Consider the following 22404-nt stretch of genomic DNA (forward strand, 5'->3'; position numbering starts at 1 on the left):
CGCTTGAATGCTGCGTAAACACTGACGTCATTTCCCAGTTCAATGAACGCTATAATTACTGTCTTCTTTAATCATACAGCTGTTATTGGTATCAGTCGGAGAGTAAACGTAGTTCTTATAATCTCGTGATGCGTCTATAATTCAAGCTACCAATAAAAAAATTGCCTCTCTATTGCCCAGAGTGCACAGGTTCGATGCACTTCACAGATTTCCGTACACTGGTCCGTTTGCTTAATAATAAGCTTTTTTACAATTTTACATTTTTTTCAGGTTTCCCATCGCTAGGCAAGATAAACGTTCATTATTTGAAGTACATTTTATCTTCACAGATGGAGGGATATTTATTCTTTGTCACGTTTTGTACCTCATATATTGCGGCTTAATGTTACGTGCAGAAGGTATGGAATTCTGAATCTGACTGTTTATTTTCGCATACGACACACTCGAACGTCTCTGATCGTTATCTCGCGATTAGGCACGAAGTATCTACTTCCAATACCGGGTGTGAAAACAATATCGTTATCTAGAATTTCAACGGAAAGAGGAAGAGAACCCAAGATGTACAGTTCCGGCTAATTATATTATTAGTCATTTGCTAACATAACACAGGTAATGTGTTGAAGCCGTTTTCGTGTGTGAAGTAACCCGTCTACATAGTTTTGATCATTTTATCTTAGTTCGTTATTTGTCTCATCCTTTAGCAACGGGCAAAAAAAAAGTATGTGTTTAATCTTAAGCAGCAAAAGGAATAACAATTATTGAAACTGTGTGATGACAGTAACAATGAACGTGTTCATTGCACACTATATAATGGGATTTTTCTGTTGCACATGAAGGAAAGGATAACAATAAAGACCACGTGCAACAGCTAAAAACAGAAGTGCTACTTATGATACTGTTTCACCAAACATAAGAAAAATGTTGGAGGTGTTTTGAAAAACTGATATTTCGCGTTGCAATATTTCTAAAATGATTGAGTTTGCGATATCCTTGCCTGGGACATCTGCTCCAGCTGAGAGAGCTATTTCAATCATGAGGAACATTTGGTCTGCGGAAAGGGGTAGACTTTCGTTATCCAATGTTAAACATCTGCTAAATGTTTAAATTAATTCAGAACTTTCTTGTTACGTATTTTATGATGTAATTAAAACAAACAGACCGTTTCTGAAAAAAAAGTCATGTATAAGTGAACAGTTCAAACTAATAAATAAAGTTTAATGTTCCAGTAAACTGTTGAGACTTTTAAGTAATTTAAAAAATAGATCCAAGGGTGGACTCAAAACTGGTAATATATCTTGGATTCGATCCAAAAAATTTGGTAATCCTAGTCATGGGGAGCATGTTTCGCATGCTCTGTAGGGGTGGTCCCCTTGCCCAGGGGCACGATTGGAAACCCTGCGCGATAACAGAAGTCCATGGCCAGTGGCAGCCAGTTCCGAAACTAATGAAGTCCACTAATCGTAACTCCAGCCCCAGTAAACTGAGAGTAGAGATCATGCAGAACGGTAAGAAAAGAAATCAAAATGCAATTTTCGTATGCGGTTGTAAGAACGAAAGGATGGGGTTATATAATTCATTATGATATTGATGGCTAGCACAGTGACTAACTCAAAACAAGAAAATTAAGAACGAAAGCGACACTAAACCAAATGTCTTCATTGACCTTCTTAATTAGGCCACAGTCCTATTGAAATGATCATTAATACAACAATCAAGACATCAGAAAATTGTGTGAAATAGGATTTTTAGTAGAAATCATGAATATATCTCGATCCGTTTGTGTTTTCTGGTCAAAATAAATGCATGCGTAGATCTTAGGCCGTGCACTGTATAATAATCATAATACTGTAATTAAAGCTTAAACAGTAATAGATAATACCCCACATGAGTACGTCACCACCTTTAATTTCTTAGGAAGTGATTATAAGCCATGATACGGACAAAGATAGAGAAAGTAAGATTTAAAAATACCAGTCAATATGAGAAGTGATAAACAAAACATTCCAAAACAAAGTAGGGAAGGAAAAAGTATTAAAATTTTCTGAAACGATGGAAGTGAGTCAAGGACCCCTAAAAAATGATAAAAGTAAGCTAAAAGAACCAGAAATGTGATACTCAGGGAAGTTATTGGTGTTTCCGTGCAAGACTATACAATAATGAGGTATTAGGCATCAATTAGGTATTTATAATATTAATAAAAAGATAGAATCAAACAGAAAAATTACAGAAACATCATCGACAAATAGTGACTGTAGAGAGAATACCATGTCAGGCCATGCTTTACCAGACAAGAGGAAGAAGGGGCGTAGGACGACCCAGAACGAGGTGGCAGTGAAAAGTGAAGACGGATCAGGCACAAGTGAAGTGCAAAATAAGAAGAAGATAAAGGTTTAAAAGTGCAATAGGAAATCTTCATAAGCAGCAAGAAAACGTAGAAAGCTCAAATGATTTTAATATATAATTCGAATGACAGGCACTTATAGAAATTACCATTTGACACAAATATGTTATAAATTTAATGACAATGGCTAGTAAAATTGGTCCTATGGAACTGTATGTTTTGTCTCGTCTTTCTTCATCGGCCAGACTGTAAAGATTAAAATGTTTTTGCCAGCAGAATTCGAACAAGCATCTATCAACATAAATGTTGCCATGCTAATGAACTGGTGACGCCAGTCAGCGAGAAGAAGTTAAATGCAATGAAGAATTTGCAATGTAACAGTATTTGAAATAACGCGGCTAGAAAGCGGAGAAGATACGTTGCCTCCGCGAAAGAATCCGAGGACACAAGAATTTGAATTATTTTATTCATTTTGATAAATTACACTGTATGGAATAATGCAACTGGCCGCAAGTCTTTTGAAACGATTTTATTGTTCCGTTACTAGTTTCGGGCCAGAGCCGACCGTCAGACTGTAGTGCTGACTTGTTTGTAAGTTTCACATTTGTGTCTTCATAAAAAGTTCTCCTCTACATATTGTAAGACGGAGGTTTGGTTTTCTTCTACGATTCATGCTGATCAATGAACTTTCCTTTAGTTCAGTTCATTGATCAGCATGGATCGTAAAAGAAAATCAAACCTCTGTCTTATAAAATGTAAAGGAGAGCTTTTCATGAAGACAAAAATGTAAAACTTGCAAAGAAGTCAACGCTACATTCTGACAGTGGGCTCTGGCCCGAAACTAGTAACGAAACAATAAAATCGTTTCAAAAGACTTGTGGCCAGTTGCAGTATTTCCTACAGCACAAGAATTTGCATTATTTGAGAGACGGTTAGGGAAACTTTACTTTTACAAGACAAGTAAATAATCCATTGCTTTTCGGTCCGTTGCACATCGCAGAAATATATTACCCTTCAGGAGGCATCCGAAGACTAAATTACGTTCTCGTACCTATGTTGAAAGAATCCAACTTTCCTGTTACACAAACCGATAACGTCGAACGATCTGCTGACGTAACGCTGAATCTCACACTCGGGGTCTACGTGACGCAGTATGTGAGGAAACACAAGAAACTGCTGACGCACTGTCAGACAAGTAGTCCAGTACCGATAAATCTGATACTGCAAGGTCAAGGTAGCACGAGACTGGTAAGACTATAATTTCGTAATGGCACTTACGTAGTAATAGTTACACTTTTGATTACGTAGAATACAAAAAGAATACGAAGAGGTCTCAGTTATACATGGTTTCCTAGAAGGAATGGTGAATTTCAGGAGTATGGCAGGAACGATCATTCGAAGCAAGAAATCTAGTAAACATAGGCTCTAAAATGCTTACCGTAAGAACTATGAACACTTCTTCATCTCAAATTCTGTGAAAAAAATCGTTTCTACTGCAAGCCATTTGCTGTCTATCTTTTTGGGAGGACGCAATACGGACGAACATGGGCCCTAAAATGTAGATCTTAAGAGCTACATGCACTTGTTCAATAGAAGAGATGTGTTTCACAGTAGCGAAGATGGAGAACACTTACAGCTCTTACGGTATGCACTTTAGAACCCATGTATACTGGACGTTGTTTTCTTGCTTTTGTCCGTACTACAACCTCTCAAGATATGGAAAACAAAGAGCTTGCGGCAGAAGTGATTGGTTTCACAGTATCGAAGTGGTCAGAGCTCTTAAGGTAAGCATTTTAGAGCCTGTATTACTTCACATTTTTGTTTCGAATGATCGTTCCTGACATGTCCCTGAACATTGATCATTCGTCTTAGGACACCCCGTATGGAGCGGAAGTTAGGCTTTGGGTAATCACAGTGTGCGTTCACCCAGGTCGTTGTAACAGAACTTACAAGCGAATATTCCCTTGTGCAAATTAACAATCTTCATGAAACTTAGCATATATGTAAAGGGGTCAAAATACTCCAGTATATATTTTCTCGTTTTTGTCCAGTTTCAGATGTAAGGGGTAAAACACACCAAGAAAGGTAATTTGGCACTTTGAAAACATCTTCGAATCCGTAATATAAAATATGTGTTTCATACAAAAGATGAAATATAATCAACGTTCTTGAAAACTGTGTAATCAAATTTTGTAACAATTTGAAATTTCCGAAAACATCCCACCACCATTAATTAACCCTGAAAAATGTAAGAAGATTTTCAGATCTGGTTCTGCTGAATGATTGTGACGTCTATTTCCACTGGAAAAGCAGTATAATCCAGTTACAGTTATTAGTACATAATCAGTTTCCTACACCAAGATTTTCCATTGTCCTGAAGTATGCCTGGTACAATCCAGCATATTTAGAGGATCGCCCTCAGTTTGAGAATACTGTTGAGTTTTTTTTTGTATTGTGTTGTCCGTCATATGTATTGTGCGAAGAAATTTCGTTCATTTAATGGATATGGTGTAAAGATACTTCACGTTTTAAAAATTTCTTTACATATGATTATTATTGTAATGATTTAGTATCATAATCATGAGTTTGTTACTATCTTCAGTTAAAAAATACATATATGTGAAAAAGTAAAAAAAAACGAGAAAGTCATGAACTTAAAAAGTAAAATAAGAATTTAAAACATGAAACAAAAGTATGTGAAACAAATGATTAGAATAATAATGAATTTTTAGATATTTTAATTATGCATGTCAAAATTAGTCCGACAGCATAATGTGTACAGCTTGTTTTACTAAAATTGTATTTCAGAAACCAGTTATATTACACATGGATGGATGTGGCATGAAATCTTGTTTAATTTTTATTGTAACAAAAGTTTTCATTTTTTTAAATTATTTAATGGTGATGGTGAATTTTAGAAACTTTGAAATTGTTACAAAAGTTTATTATACAGATTCCAAGAACATCAGTTGCATTTCAATTTTTATGTATAACACGTTTTTTATATATCATGGTTTTGAAGATATTAGCTTTGAAGCTAATACGCCAAATCACCTTTGGGGGTTTATTTTTCCCTCTTGAAAGAGAAACCGGGCAAAAACGGAGCAATATATATTGCTTCATCTTCTTCACCCCCTCTACATCTCCGTCACGTTTTGTCGAGCTCGTTTATTTACACCTGGGAATGTGCCTTTCTGAGGTTCTTATCAATTTCCTTGATAACTCAAAACTGTTTCCCAAATCGCTGTTAGCAAATGGTCTTCCTGCTTCCCACTGGGAGAGCATTACTATAGAAGAAATTTAAGTTATCCTCACGGACTGTTTTGAATGATCAGTCTTCCTGTGCAGATATCCTACTTTTGTTTTAATGTAGGAAGGTTCGACATTTGGTCTGGCGCACGCATTTCACCTTGTAAAAAGATTCCTCAAAGAGCGCACACCATAGTAGAGTGAAAGTTTTATTCTACACGAACACTTCGCCAGAGGACATTACACTCCTTCACAATATGCTTTCCGTTGTGGGTATTATATTAATAATGTTTGCAGCTGAACCCACTGGAATTTCTAAACTTTGTAGAGACTGAAGTTTTTTGTTTCTGTATTGCCTTTCTCAGATAGCTCAACAGCGTTGCCTACCACAAGCGAGGATATGGTTGTGATCCAGCACACCGTTTTAAAAAGGCAGAAAGAGTTCGTGGTCACTTTATTTATCAGAATCCTCACGAAAGAGCTGGACTATTAGACTGTAATGATCACAGTGCTGGACGCACCATCTGCGGAAATTAATCCTGTCCTTGTATAATTAGCCTTGTTTCCTGTCTCAGACATCCAATAAAGTGAAGTGCCTCATTTATTATGGCGACTGTAATGAAGGCAACAAGCTCCACGGTATAAACAGCAGGACTGCGTGACAAATCGGAATTACCCACATCGATTCGTGCGTCAACATCGTTATCAATTATAGGATCAATATCGCTTGAGTTTCAGGCACCTGTTCATTTCCAAGTTTTACATTCAAAGTCCTTTCTGCTGTTTTATTCTTCAGATGCAAGCAAAACTACACTACTGACCATTGAAATTGCTACAAGAAGAAGAAATATAGATGATAAACGGGTATTCATTGGAGAAATATATTATACCAGAACTGACATGTGATTACATTTTCACGCAATTTGGGTGCATGGATCCTGAGAAATCAGTACCCAGAACAACCACCACTGGCCGTAATAACGGCCTTGATACGCCTGGGCATTGTGTCAAACAGAGCCTTGGATGTCGTGTACAGGTACAGCTGCCCATGCAGCCTCAACACGATACCACAGTTCGTCAATAGTAGTGACTGGCGTTTTGTGAAGAGCCAGTTGCTCGGCCACCATTGACCAGACGTTTTCAATTGGTGAGAGATCTGGAGAATGTTCTGGTCTAGTAGGCGTGGGCTTCGCGTCTATCTTGGCTACAATAAAGTGTTCACTATGCTGTTCGTAGTAGTTTATCCGCGGGTCTATTTTTTTATTCATTATTAAACGTACTCCTGCATTACCCCCATTTGATTTTGTATTTATAACCCTGTTTTCACCTGACCAAAAGTCTTGCTCCCCCTGCCACCGAACTTCACTAATTCCCTCTATATCTAACTTAAACCTATCCATTTCCCTTTCTAAATTTTCTAACCTACCTGCCCGATTAAGGGACCTGACATTCCACGCTCCGGTCCGTAGCATGCCAGTTTTGTTTCTCCCGATAACGACGTCCTCCTGAATAGTCACCGTCCGCAGATCCGAATGGAGGACTAATTTACCTCTGGAATATTTTACTCTAGAGGACGCCATCATCATTTACCCATACAGTAAAGCTGCATGCCCTCGGGAAAATCTACGGCTGTTGTTTCCCCTTGGTTTCAGCTGTCCGTAGTACCAGCACAGCAAGGCCGTTTTGGTCAGTGTTACAAGTCCGATCAGCCAATCATCCAGACTGTTGTCCCTGTAACTACTGAAAAGGCTGCTGCCCCTCTTCAAGTACACGTCTGTCTGGCCTCTCAAGACATACCCCTCTGTTGGCGTGTCAAATTCAAATCGTATGACTTACTGAGGCCTATGGTGCCTTGGCGGTGTACAAAATTAAGCTTCTAAGTTACTGCAGTCAAAAGATTCGGTCTTGTACGTCACATATTTTGATACACGCATTCACTTATCAAAACCTATAGGTACTTCCCATTAACATAGAATCAAAAAATTTGGCAAGAAGCATGGTTTCACAGAACAAATAAAATAAAAATCTGAAAATTGTGGAATTGTTACATCACATAAAAAATATCTTTTGGTCGTTGGAACATACATTGTGTTCGTCATCCATCAGAAGCATAATAGACGGAATTACTGCATGCATACACAAAATGTAAGTTGTAGTCATGTTTTAGCAACTAAATAAAATGTTTTATTAAATATTCTATGTCCTCTGTTCGCTTGTTTTTGCATATCCGGCCTAGTCTCAGAAATTACTGTAGAGATTTTGCTATGATCTTGGAATTCCCAGGACTTACATCTTGCCACTATCTATACCGCAAACAGACAAAAATCGTTGAGACTCTCTATTCCTATGATGGGCAGACTGCATACACTGACGAGGAAAAGAAATCGCTACACCAAGAATAAGTTTTACAATACAAACGAAAGTTGGTAGGCGTGTTTGTACATCTGAAAGATGATGCCTACCCAGATTTTTTTCCAGTCACATGAGCGGGACTGGTAGCGCCACTATGAAGATGCAAATCAGGTGTGCTTTAAATACACGCTATAACGGTCATGAGCGTTATTTGCCTTTGGGATTGGACGTAGTGATTTGCTGTTCGTAATGAGTACCTTTAAGGCAAGAAAGGGGCCATTTTCAACACCTCACTGAGCTTGAATGACGTCGTGTAATGGGGCTACGATATTGCAGAAAGACTTGGCAGGGATATAGCCATTGCACATAATTTCTGGCAGCATTGGTCACGAGAGTATATGGTTATGGTTACAAGAAGTCCGGGCTCCGGGTTGACACGTGGCACTACCGAGAGGGAAGACCATCGTGTTCAGCGTATGGGTCTGGCGCATTGTGCTGCATCTGCAGCAGCAGTTTGAGCAGCAGACACAATGAACTGCTACAAATCGGTTACTTCATGGACAGCTCCGTGCCAGATGTCCTCTAACGTGCGTTCCACCAACCTCAAACCACCGCCACTTGCTACTTCAGTCGTATCAAGCGAGAGCTCACTGGACGGCAGGGTGGCGGTCTGTTGAGTTTTCTGATGAAATCTAGTTCTGCCTCTGTACCAGTGGTGGTCGTGTGTTGGCCAGAAGCCGGCCGGGGTAGCCGAACGGTTCTAGGCGCTACAGTCTGGAACCGCGCGACCGCTACGGTCGCAGGTTCGAATCCTGCCTCGGGCATGGATGTGTGTGATGTCCTTAGGTTAGTTAGGTTTAAGTAGTTCTAAGTTCTAGGGGACTGATGACCTCAGATGTTAAGTCCCATAGTGTTCAGAGCCATTTGAACCATTTGTTGGCCAGAAAGAGGCCAGCTGAGGACCTATAGGCAACCTATCTGCATGCTAGACACACTGGACCTACAGCTGGAGTTATTGTCTGGGGAGCGATTTAGTTTTACAGCGGGGGCACTCTCAAGATTATCCCACACACCCCGACTGCAAATTTGTACGTCAGTCTGGTGACTCGACCTGTTGTGTTGGCATTCATGAACAGCATTACAGGGGGTCTCTTCTATCAGGATTATGCTTGCCCATATACTGCTGTTGTTGGGTTCAAATTTCTCTTGATGGTCGACATGTTGCCTGGATCTGCTCGAATTCCAGAATTGTCTCGAATCGAGGAACATCACTGGACGACAACTCCAGAATCATTCATAAGCAGCATTAACAGTCCCTGTACTGAAACCAAGTGCTACAGGCATGGAACTCAATCGCACAAAATGGCATCCGGCACCTGTACAACATAAAGCATGTACGTTTGATTTCTCACATTCAACATTCTGGCGGTTACATTGGTTGTTAATGTACCAGCATGTTACATTTGGAATATTTCGATATTTTGTCGTACGTTCCTATGGGACCAAAGTGCTAAGGTCATCGGTTCCTAGGCCTACACACTACTTAAACCAACTTAGGCTAAGGACAACACACACACCCATGCCCGAGGGAGAACTCAAACCTCCGACGGGGGAGCCGCACGAGCCGTGGCAAGGTGCCTACACCTCACGGCTACCCCGCGCAGCTTTTACATTTGCTATGGCTTCGGTCGTTCTCACGCTGTACTGCAATCTTGCAGTGTTAATCACTTATATACGCACACAAAAAAAGTTTTGCATCACCTCGGTTCCGAGAGTTCCGGAACCTGCACAGAAAATTGGAATAGACATCAACATAAACATCATTTCCGCCTTTTTTATTGCTCATGAAAACCACACAACGCATGTTGTACCACAATACAGTAAGACCTTCAAAGGTAGTGGTCCAGACTGCTGTACACACCGGTACCTCTGATACACAATAGCACGTCCTCTTGCATTGATGCATACCTGTATACTTTGTGGCATACTATCCACAAGTTCATAGCGGCACTGTTGGTCCAGATTGTCCTACTTCTCAACGACGATTCGTCGTAGATCCCTCAGAGTGGTTGGTGGGTCACATTGTCCATAAACAGCCCTTTTCAATCTATCCCAGGCATGTTCGATAAGGTTCATGTCTGGAGAACATGCTGGCCACTCTAGTCGAGCGACGTCGTTATCCCTCTACGGTCGCAGGTTCGAATCCTGCCTCGGGCATGGATGTATGTGATGTCCTTAGGTTAGTTCGGTTTAATTAGTTCTAAGTTCTAGGCGACTGCTGACCTCTGAAGTTAAGTCGCATAGTGCTCAGAGAGCCATTTGTCGTTATCCTGAAGGAAGTCATTCACAAGATGTGCACCATGGGGGCCAATGTTGTTGTTGTTGTGGTCTTCAGTCCTGAGACTGGTTTGATGCAGCTCTCCATGCTACTCAATCCTGTGCAAGCTTCTTCATCTCCCAGTACCTACTGCTACCTACATCCTTCTGAATCTGCTTAGTGTATTGATCTCTTAGTCTCCCTCTACGATTTTTACCCTCCACGCTGCCCTCCAATGCTAAATTTGTGATCCCTTGATGCCTCAAAACATGTCCTACCAACCGATCCCTTCTTCTAGTCACGTTGCGCCACAAACTTCTCTTCTCCCCAATCCTATTCAATACCTCCTCATTAGTTACGTGATCTACCCACCTTATCTTCAGCATTCTTCTGTAGCACCACATTTCGAAAGCTTCTATTCTCTTCTTGTCCAAACTGGTTATCGTCCATGTTTCACTTCCATACATGGCTACACTCCATACAAATACTTTCAGAAACGACTTCCTGACACTTAAATCTATACTCGATGTTAACAAATTTCTCTTCTTCAGAAACGATTTCCTTGCCATTGCCAGTCTACATTTTATATCCTCTCTACTTCGACCATCATCAGTTATTTTGCTCCCTAAATAGCAAAACTCCTTTACTACTTTAAGTATCTCATTTCCTAATCTAATCCCCTCAGCATCACCCGATTTAATTTGATTACATTCCATTATCCTCGTTTTGCTTTTGTTGATGTTCATATTATAGCCTCCTTTCAAGACACTGTCCATTCCGTTCAACTGCTCTTCCAAGTCTTTTGCTGTCTCTGACAGAATTACAATGTCATCGGCGAACCTCAAAGTTTTTACTTCTTCTCCATGAATTTTAATACCTACTCCGAATTTTTCTTTTGATTCCTTTACTGCTTGCTCAATATACAGATTGAATAACATCGGGGAGAGGCTACAACCCTGTCTCACTCCTTTCCCAACCACTGCTTCCCTTTCATGCCCCTCGACTCTTATAACTGCGATCTGGTTTCTGTACAAATTGTAAATAGCCTTTCGCTCCCTGTATTTTACCCCTGCCACCTTCAGAATTTGAAAGAGAGTATTCCAGTTAACGTTGTCAAAAGCTTTCTCTAAGTCTACAAATGCTAGAAACGTAGGTTTGCCTTTTCTTATTCTTTCTTCTAAGATAAGTCGTAAGGTTAGTATTGCCTCACGTGTTCCAACATTTCTACGGAATCCAAACTGATCTTCCCCGAGGTCGGCTTCTACCAGTTTTTCCATTCGTCTGTAAAGAATTCGCGTTAGTATTTTGCAGCTGTGACTTATTAAACTGATAGTTCGGTAATTTTCACGTCTGTCAACACCTGCTTTCTTTGGGATTGGAATTATTATATTCTTCTCGAAGTCTGTGGGTATTTCGCCTGTCTCATACATCTTTCTCACCAGTTGGTAGAGTTTTGTCATGACTGGCTCTCCCAAGGCCATCAGTAGTTCTAATGGAATGTTGTCTACTCCCGGGGCCTTGTTTCGACTCAGTTCTTTCAGTGCTCTGTCAAACTCTTCACGCAGTATCTTATCTCCCATTTCATCTTCATTTACATCCTCTTCCATTTCCATAATATTGTCCTCAAGTACATCGCCCTTGTATAGACCCTCTATATACTCCTTCCACCTTTCTGCCTTCCCTTCTTCGCTTAGAACTGGGTTGCCATCTGAGCTCTTGATATTCATACAAGTGGTTCTCTTCTCTCCAAAGGTCTCTTTAATTTTCCTGTAGGCAGTATCTATCTTCCCCCTAGTGAGACAAGCCTCAACATCCTTACATTTGTCCTCTAGCCATGCCTGCTTAGCCATTTTGCACTTCCTGTCGATCTCATTTTTGAGACGTTTGTATTCCTTTTTGCCTGCTTCATTTACTGCATTTTTATATTTTCTCCTTTCATCAATTAAATTCAATATTTCTTCTGTTACCCAAGGATTTCTATTAGCCCTCGTCTTTTTACCTACTTTATCCTCTGCTGCCTTCACTACTTCATCCCTCAGAGCTACCCATTCTTCTTCTACTGTATTTCTTTCCCCCATACGCTGCCGATATGGTTGCACTATCAATCGGAGGATGGCATTCACGTATCATACAGCCGTTACAGCGCCCTCCATGACCGCCAGCGGCGTAAGTCGGCCCCACACAATGCCACCCCAAAACAGCAGGGAACCTCCAACTTGCTGCACTCGCTGGGAAGTGTGTATAAGGCGTTCAGCCTGACCGGGTTGCCTCCAAACACGTCTCCGACGATTGCCTGGTTGAAGGCATATGCGACACTCATCGGTGAAGAGAACGTGATGCCAATCCCGAGCGGTCCATTCGGCTTGTTGTTGGGCCCATCTGTACCGCGCTGCATGGTGTCGTGGTTGCAAAGGTGCAACTCGCCATGGACGTCGGAAGTGAAGTTGCACAGTTTGAGTCATAACACGACGTCCTGTGGCTGCATAAAAGCATTATTCAACATGGTGGCGTTGCTGTCAGGGTTCCTTCGAACCATAATTCGTAGGTAGCGGTCATCCACTGCGGTAGTAGACCTTGGGCGACCTGAGCGAGGCACGTCATCGACAGTTCCTGTCTCTCTGTATCTCCTCCATGCCCGAACAACATCGCTTTGTTCACTCCGAGACGCGTGGGCACTTCCCTTGTTGAGAGCCCTTCCTGGCACAAAGTAACAATGCGGCCGCCTTAGAACGGTACGGACCCTCTAAGCATGGTTGAACTACAGACAACACGAGCCGTTCACCACCTTCCCGGTGGAATGACTGGAACTGATCGGCTGTCGGACCCCCTCCGTCTAATAGGCGCTGGTCATGCATGGTTGTTTACATCTTTGGGGGGGTTTAATGACATCTCTGAACAGTCAAAGGAACTGTGTCTGTGATACAATATCCACAGTCAACGTCTATCTTCAGGAGTTCTGGGAACCAGGGTAATGCAAAACTTTTTTTATGTTATCTAGGCAAATGTGTTCTCTAATTTTCTTTACTCTACACTAATTATTTTTGTTGTTGCGATTTTTTTTCCGTCAGTGTACATGTACAGAGCAGAAACGATTTCGGAATCATTCTAGCGATGATACCACCTGCAACTGAGGAAATCCACTGAAATAAGCGATTTTGACAAAGGATAGATTGTTACGGCCTGGCTCCTAGGAACGAGACTCTCGGAAAACGGCGAAATTGGTCGACTGCTCGCATGCTGCTGTCATGAGCGCCTTGGAAAGTAGTTGAAACCACCAGTGTGCCACGATGTGTCGGACGTCCACGCCTCGTCACGGATCGTGGTGATAGGAGGCTTGCTCGCTCTGTAACGCAGGATAGACCGCGATTTGCGACATATCTGATGCCAGTGTACAATACTAGTACAGGTAAAAGTATATTGGATAACAGTGATCAACGCACATTGTTGAGCATAGGGATCCGCAGCGCACGATGTTTATGTATTTCCACATTGACGTGCTGCATTGGGCTCGGGACGAGTTTGGACATTGAACAAATCAAAACGTGTCGCCTGATTGGAAGACTCGCGTTCGTTGTTGCGCCAGGTCGGTATGTCCGGATACGCCGACATCTAGGCGAACTGCTGCTCGTAGCAGTGCACCACGTACGAAGGTTGGTGGTGACGCACACTCAAGTTCAGAAAAAACAGATTACCTTGAACGACTAGAAATAGGACTCTTATATTCACAGGATATGTGCATTAGTATGTTCCGCAGGATTGATTAGCATTTGGACAATGTCGGCCCGCGGGTGCTAGGTCAACATCAATATCGCAGGGCAACACCACCTACAGGTAAGATGTGCTTGCGGCTCTCGTTGTCGCTATGAACCGAAGTTAATGGATCAGTGTGACTTGAACAGACGTGGAGGATGCCTCGCAGACGTATGCACAATCCGTACCGTCAAATTAGGGAGTTTGAAGGAGGGCGCATTACTGGCGTGAGAGAATGTGATGCATCCATCCGGGAAACTGCTGCTCGTGTGGGACGAAGCAATGCAATGCTTGGGTGCAGAGGGGTTCACGGAGGGGCGGACAACACTACGGAATGGGTCAGGTCGCACAACACAGAACACCCCCGCGAGAAGATTGGCATTGCAGGACAGATCTGCGTCCTCCTCGGCTCTGGTGCAACACTGGGACAGTGTAACACGTCGTGCGCTATCAGGGTGACTGTCCGTCGCCATTTATTACAGCAAGGGTCACGTGCAGGTCGTCCACTTCTCCGCCTACCTTTGGCGAATGTGCACAAACATGCTAGACGGCAATGATTTATGTAACGACGTCACTGGGGCAGGAATGGCCTCAGGTAGTAGTTTTGGACGAATCCAGGTTCTGTTTGTTTGAAAGTGATGGTCGAATTTGGGGTTCGCAGCAGACATGTGTTGCGACATCACAGTGACTGTATTCGCACACGAGATACAGCGCCAGCTCAACGCCTTACGGTGTGGGATGCTGTTGGGTACAGCCACAAATCACAGTTGGTGCGTGTCCATGGCACTGTGATCACTGTGACCTACGTGAATGACATCCTGTGATCCGTAGCCATGTCCCTTCTGCATAAAACCCCACACGCCATTTTTCAGCAAGACAATGGACGACCACATACTTCTGCACCATCACGTGCCTTCTTGGTGTCACAGGATGTCAGGATTTTGCCCTAGCCCGCCAGATCACCAGACTTATCGCCAATCGAAAATGTTTGGGATGTGGTGGAACGACGGGTGCGGTGCTGTGACCCATGCCAACCACCAGATTTGAACTTTGGAACCAGGTGAATGCAGCATTGATGGCTATACCACAGGACGCCATTCGCGCTTTATGTGCGTCGATGTCATTACACACAGAACAAGTTATCAGGGTCCACTGCAGACCCTGTGCCTACTAGGTAACAGGACACATGCTGAACGAACGTGACTGAAATGCTGATCATTTCTGCAGAACATGCTAGTGTACATGTCCTTCGAATATGAGCGTCCTATCTCTAGTCGTTCATGGTGTTCTGTTTGTCTGAACATGAGTGTAATTACGCTATTAGGGACATTCTACTGGGCTTTCACGAGACATGTGTTACATATAGATTCATAATAGCAGTGGACTACATGATCATTATTGCGGAGCACCTGTACCCATTCGTGCTTGTGTCTTCCACGACAGAAATGGATATTCCAACAGGACAACTGCTTGTGTCTCAAGACCAGAACTATGCTACAGTGGTTTGAGGACTGTGATAGTGAGCTAAAGCTGATGGATTGGCCACCAAATTCGCCTGATCTGAACCCAATGGAAGACATTTGAGTCGTTATCGGGTGCCAGCTCCGTGCCCTCAGGCCACAGGCCCGTTATTTACGGGAATTGCGTGAACTGTGCGTAGAAATCTGGTGCTACACACCTCCGGAAATCTACAAACGACTTTGCAAATCTGTGCCACAGAGAATACTGCGGAGTTAAGTACGTGATCGTAGTGCTTTGGCTCATTAGTGCATCTCCGGAAAAGATTTTGGTGTGGATAAGTAACTATGTATTATTTGCGTTATTTTTAAATTATTGTGCTTAAATTTGTGTAATACTCTTCATGATTAAGTGAACTTATTATGAACTGCATTACAAGTGTTTGTGACTCTGTAATACTAATCTCAAAATTGGATCAAATGGCTCCGAGCACTATGGGACTTAACTTCTGAGGTCATCAGTCCCCTAGAACTTAGAACGACTTAAACCTAACTAACCTAAGGACATCACACACATCCATGCCCGAGGCAGGATTCGAACCTGCGACCGTAGCGGTCGCGCGGTTCCAGACCGTAGCTCCTAGAACCGCTCGACCACCCCGGCTGGCAATGCTAATCTCTTTTCATTTCCACTCAGGTACACTTTTAAGCGAAGAGATATCGTACTTATCAAATAAAATAACCTATTATTCAGTATATTATCCCAAAACTAAAGAAACTACCAGAAACAGATCAACGTAATATCAAAATCTTCTCAACAAGATGTTGATATTATGTCGATATGTCTGTAGAAAGCATATGATGCATCACTTTTACTATTACAAAGAACAGTGTAGAGTAAGACGGGATACAGGAACAAGAGTTAGTGATGGATAGAGATGTGGGACCTCGATATTGGCAACCTGAGAATTCAGGACGTATCTTGTTTCAAAAAAACCCACAGACACAGAAATTGAAATGAGCGACACGTGAGTTTTCGTAATCGTTCTCATCTTCAATAATAATTTTCAGGATATATGCCCACTTCGTCATGTTGATATAGAGGGTGAGTCACCTAACGTTATCGCTGGATATATTTCGTAAACCACATCAAATACTGACGAATCGATTCCACAGACCGAACGTGAGGAGAGGGGCTAGTGTAATTGGTTAATACAAACCATAAAAAAATGCACGGAAGTATGTTTTTTAACACAAACCTACGTTTTTTTTTTAAGTGGAACCCCGTTAGTTCTGTTAGCACATCTGAACATATAAACATATACGTAATCAGTGCCGTTTGTTGCATTGTAAAATGTTAATAACATCCGGAGATATTGTAACCTAAAGTTGACGCTTGAGTACCACTCCTCCGCTGTTCGATCGTGTGTATCGGAGAGCACCGAATTACGTAGGGATCCAAAGGGAACGGTGATGGACCTTAGGTACAGAAGAGACTGGAACAGCACATTACGTCCACATGCTAACACCTTTTTATTGGTCTTTTTCACTGACGCATATGTACATTACCATGAGGGGTGAGGTACACGTTCGACGGGCGTTTCGTAGGACTTGGAGGACGCATAAATTGGCCAGCCCGTTCGCCTGATCTTACACCTCTGGACTTCTTTCTGTGGGGTACGTTAAAGGAGAATGTGTACCGTGATGTGCCTACAACCCCAGAGGATATGAAACAACGTATTGTGGCAGCCTGCGGCGACATTACACAAGATGTACTGCGGCGTGTACGACATTCATTACGCCAGAGATTGCAATTGTGTGCAGCAAATGATGGCCACCACATTGAACATCTATTGGCCTGACAAGTCGGGACACACTCTATTCAACTCCGTAATTGAAAACGGAAACCACGTGTGTACGTGTACCTCACAGCTCATGGTAATGTGCATGTGCGTCAGTGAAAAAGACCAATAAAAAGGTGTTAGCATGTGGACGTAATGTGCTGTTCCAGTCTCTTCTGTACCTAAGGTCCATCACCGTTCCCTTTGAATCCCTACGTAATTCGGTGCTCTCCGATACACACGATCGAACAGCGGAGGAGTGGTACTCAAGCGTCAACTTTAGGTTACAATATCTCCGGATGTTATTAACATTTTACAATGCAACAAACGGCACTGATTACGTATTTGTTTATATGTTCAGATGTGCTAACAAAACTAACGTGGTTCCATTTTAAAAAACGTAGGTTTGTGTTAAAAAACATACTTCCGTGCATTTTTTTATGGTTTGTATTAACCAATTACACTAGCCCCTCTCCTCACGTTCGGTCTGTGGAATCGATTTGTCAGTATTTGATGTGGTTTACGAAATATATCCAGCGGTAATGTTAGGTGACTCACCCTGTAAACTGACCAACATTAAGTAATAGTAACTGTAGGCTTTTCAGGGTGCCCCTGAAGCACTTGAGGAAGCACTAGCCGCTGTTACGTCCAGTCCATACAAGGAGAGAGTAAAAATTTATTCGATTCGTATACATACAATGAAGGTGTGACATAAAATCACGTAGGAGGATAGCGACAATTCCAGTAAATATTTATAGGTATATAGTTGAGCTGACTAGGTCGCATAAAAAGTCATACAGCAGGCGAAGGATGACTGTATTGTTCACAAAGTGTGCATGACGCGTTCCAGAATTATTTCTATCTTCAGCAAAATACACACATCGAAAAAGTTTTTCATCACCCCAGTTCCCAGAACACCTGACGACTGACGTTGACTGTGGACACTGTATCACAGATACAGTCCCGTTGACTGTTCAGAGATGTCACCAAACCCGCCCAAAGTTGTAAACAACCATGCATGAGCAGTGCCTATAAAACGGAGGGCGACCGACAGCCGACCAGTTCCAGACATTCCACCCGGAAGGAGGTACACGGCTCGTTTTGTCTCTAGTTCAACCACGCCTAGACGGTCAATACCGCGGTTCGATCACGTCCGCATTGTTAGTTTATTCCAGGAAGGGTTCTCAGCAAGGGAAGAGTCCAGGCGTCTCGGAGTGAACAAAACCGATGTTGTTCGGACATGGAGGAGATAGAGAGAGACACGAACTGTCGATGAGATGCTTCGCTCAGGCCGCCCAAGGTGGATGACCGCTGAACGCCTTAGACACACTGTCCATCGAGTGCAGCAAGGTGGAGGTTGCCTGCTGTTTTGTGTGGGGCCGACGTACGCCGCTGGTGGTCTTGGAAGGCGCCGTAACGACTGTACGATAGGTGAATGCCAACCTCCGACCGATAGTGCAACCATATCGGCAGCATATTGTCCAGGCATTCGTCTTCATGGACGACAATTCGAGCCCCCATGGTGCACATCTTGTGAATGACTTCCTTCAGGATAACGACATCGCTCGACTAGAGTGGCCAGCATGTCCTCCAGATATGAACCCTATCGAACATGCATGGGATAGATTGAAAAGGGCTGTTTATGGACGACGTGACCCACCAACCACTCTAAGGGATCTACGCCGAATCGCCGTTGAGAAGTGGGACAATCTGGACCAACAGAGCCTTGATGAACTTGTGGATAGTATGCCACGACGAATAAAGGCATGCATCAGTGCAAGAGGACGTGGTACTGGATACGAGATGTACCGGTGTGTACAGCAGTCTGGACCACCACCTCTGAAGGTCTCACTGTATGATAGTACAACATGTAATGTGTGGTTTTCATGTGCAATTTTCTGTACAGGTTCCGGAACTCTCGGAACCGAGGTGATGTGAAGCTTTTTTTTTTCCTTTATTGTAATTTTAATCACCTCATACAAGGCGGGCTGGCAGCAGCATAATACGCTGCTCTTCAGCCTTAAGGGGTACAATAATACAGCCGGCCGCGGTGGTTTCGCGGTTCTAGGCGCGCAGTCCGGAACCGTGGGACTGCTACGGTCGCAGGTTCGAATCCTGCCTCGGGCATGGGTGTGTGTGATGTCCTTAGGTTAGTTAGGTTTAAGTAGTTCTAAGTTCTAGGGGACTGATAACCACAGCAGTTGAGTCCCATAGTGCTCAGAGCCATTTGAACCATTTTTTTACAATAATACGATATATAGGTGACACAGACAATACAAAAAATGGCGGGCAAAGAAAATAGATACAAAAAACAATAAACAAGAAGCCGTTCACGTTGGACGATAAAAACACTAACACTTGTTGACACGGCGCACAAAACACGGAGAATGGCGACGGCACGTGTGAACAGTTGAGTTGTAACTGCACGAAACACAAAACGAAGCACACACACTAGACACTGATGGCGATGATCTCCGGCGCGCGAATGTTCACTATGCATGTGCGAGTCCGGGGACCTGCCAAGAGAGGAGGAGGAGGAAGGGGAGTGGGAGAGGGAGAGGGGAGAGCAGAGATGCCACGGGCAGGGGAGAAAGGGGGGAGGGAGGAAGGGGGAGGGGAAGCCCGGGGGAAGAGGGGTGGAGGGAGGGGATGGGGGAAAAGGAAAGAGAATGGAACGGAAGGGAAGAGAAGGGAGGGAGGGAGGGTGCCTAAAGGAAAGGACACCGGAAGTGGGGGGTGGGGCAGGGTCAAAGTTGATAGGAGGGGTAGATGGAGGGGAGGAGGACATCATCAGGGAGGGGGAGCTGGCGGAAGCCACCTTGGGAGAGGGTAAGGAGGGTGGAGAGATGGAGACCGGGTGGGACGTGGGCATACAGGCGCAGCAGCGGGCGGGGGTGGGAGAGGATTGGGGAGACGAGCGGGTGAGTAGGATCGAGTTTGCAGGAGGTGTACAGGATCCGTATCCTTTCAAGGAAAAGGAGGAGTTGGGGGAAAGGGATGAGATCGTACAGGATCCGCGTAGGGGAGGGGAGACGGATGCGATAGGCGAGGCGGAGAGCATGGCGTTCAAGGATTTGGAGGGATTTATAAAAGGAAGGGGGGGTGGAGATCCAAGCCGGATGGGCATAACAAAGGATAGGGCGGATGAGGGATTTATAAGTGTGGAGGATGGTGGAGGGGTCCAGACCCCACGTGCGGCCGGAGAGGAGCTTGAGGAGACTGAGTCGGGAGCCTGCCTTGGCTTGGATTGTCCGGAGGTGGGGAGTCCAGGAGAGGCGACGGTCGAGGGTGACGCCAAGGTACTTAAGGGTGGAGTGAGGGCGATAGGATGCCTGCCATCGCCATAGATGGCGATGTAGAAATCAAGGAGGCGGAAGGAAGGGGTGGTTTTGCCTACAATGATCGCCTGGGTTTTGGAGGGATTGACCTTGAGCAATCACTGGTTGCACCAAGCGGTGAACCGGTCAAGATGGGATTGGAGAAGGTGTTGGGAGCGCTGCAGGGTGGGGGCAAGGGCAAGGAAGGCGGTGTCATCGGCAAACTGGAGAAGGTGGACGGGGGTGACGGCGGCGGCTGTGAAGCTTTTTTTAGTGTGTGTATATAAGTGATTAACAGTGCAAGATTGCAGTTCACTGTGAGCATGATCTAATAAGTGTATAATACTTTTTAGACGTTAATAATTAAGCAACATTAAACAAAAGTGAAAATACAGTCCGTTCCTACCTTATAACCTGGCACAAAGATAGTACAAGACAGGAGTGTTACCAGTTGTGCACGTAACATAAGATGACGGACTACTAAGCGAGTTCACGTAAAAGCGGGATAGGAAGACAAAATTGCCACTAGGTGGCAGCAGGGTAAACATGGTGGCACCGTGTCATACGTACTGTGATAATAAATTACACAAAATGATAAAATGGTAAGTGGCACATCAGTGCCTATCGCTATGTTGACCGTACGGGAGCCTGTCCGACGGTCTGATGACGGTATGATTGTACGATTCTCCTGTTTGAACAATTTCTTGAACGTGAATTCAAAACTTCGGCCTTCGTTTGCTATCTTCAACTGCCACACCAGACTGGTCAACAAGGGACTGAATGGAAGCCTTAGACACGCTTAGCGATTTTACGTAAGACCAGAATTTCCTCAGGTTCACTTTCAGATCTTTTGCTGAGGCAGTAGTTGTATGCTTCGCGTATAGATCTTTCCGCAGACGCCCAAATCTTTACTAACCTTCGCTTGTCGTCATTTGTGAGTCCGCTTTTGAACCTAGAGTGCAACAGCCTCTGCTTCCTCAGCATCCTCCGAATTTCGTTATTAAATCATGGTGGGTCTTTTCCGTCCTTTATCCACATAATAGGCACGTAACTCTCTAGACCACGATTTACTATCTGCTTAAACTTTGCCCATAATACCTCTACATCCATCTTACTGGAACTAAGTGAGGCCAATTCACTGTCTATGTGAGATGCTAACAACTGCTTATCTGCTCTGTCTAACAGAAACAATCTCCTAACCATCTTGACTGATTTATTAATTTTCGTAATTACAGATTCTGTAATGACATCATGGTCGCTAATTCCCGTTGCTATACTGAGATTGTCGATAAGATCCGCTCTCTCTGTAGGTAAAGGCCTAAGATTTTTCTATCTCGTGTGTTCCCTACTTCTCACTTTTTCAGGATGGCAGCATTCTCTAACGCGTACTTGGCAGCAAGAATGCACGTGTCGCGCCGATGATTAAACGGCCGATCGATACGGTATCCCGGCGACAACACAATTAATTATTGAGATACGTGGTTATTGCCGTGCCGTTGGGGGACAAGGGTGGTTTGCCTCTACTATCAGAAATATTTTCAGTTCATTCTCTATAAGGCTTTGACAGTTCCTCTCTAACTTAACCCATCACAGGCAATATTCTTGTAACAATGAATATGTCTTACAAAGCTCTTTTAAATTAATGTACTCTTTCCTTTGAACGTCATTTATATAAGTTTATCGATACTGTGTTACCAAGTATCAATGATTTACCTAAGAGATCAGTCTTAAAATTGTATGAAGCAGATGGAGGATTTGCAGTTATCGTAAATAACGAGGC

This window comes from Schistocerca nitens, chromosome 1, assembly GCF_023898315.1.
Source record: "Schistocerca nitens isolate TAMUIC-IGC-003100 chromosome 1, iqSchNite1.1, whole genome shotgun sequence".
In the NCBI taxonomy this organism is placed as follows: domain Eukaryota; kingdom Metazoa; phylum Arthropoda; class Insecta; order Orthoptera; family Acrididae; genus Schistocerca; species Schistocerca nitens.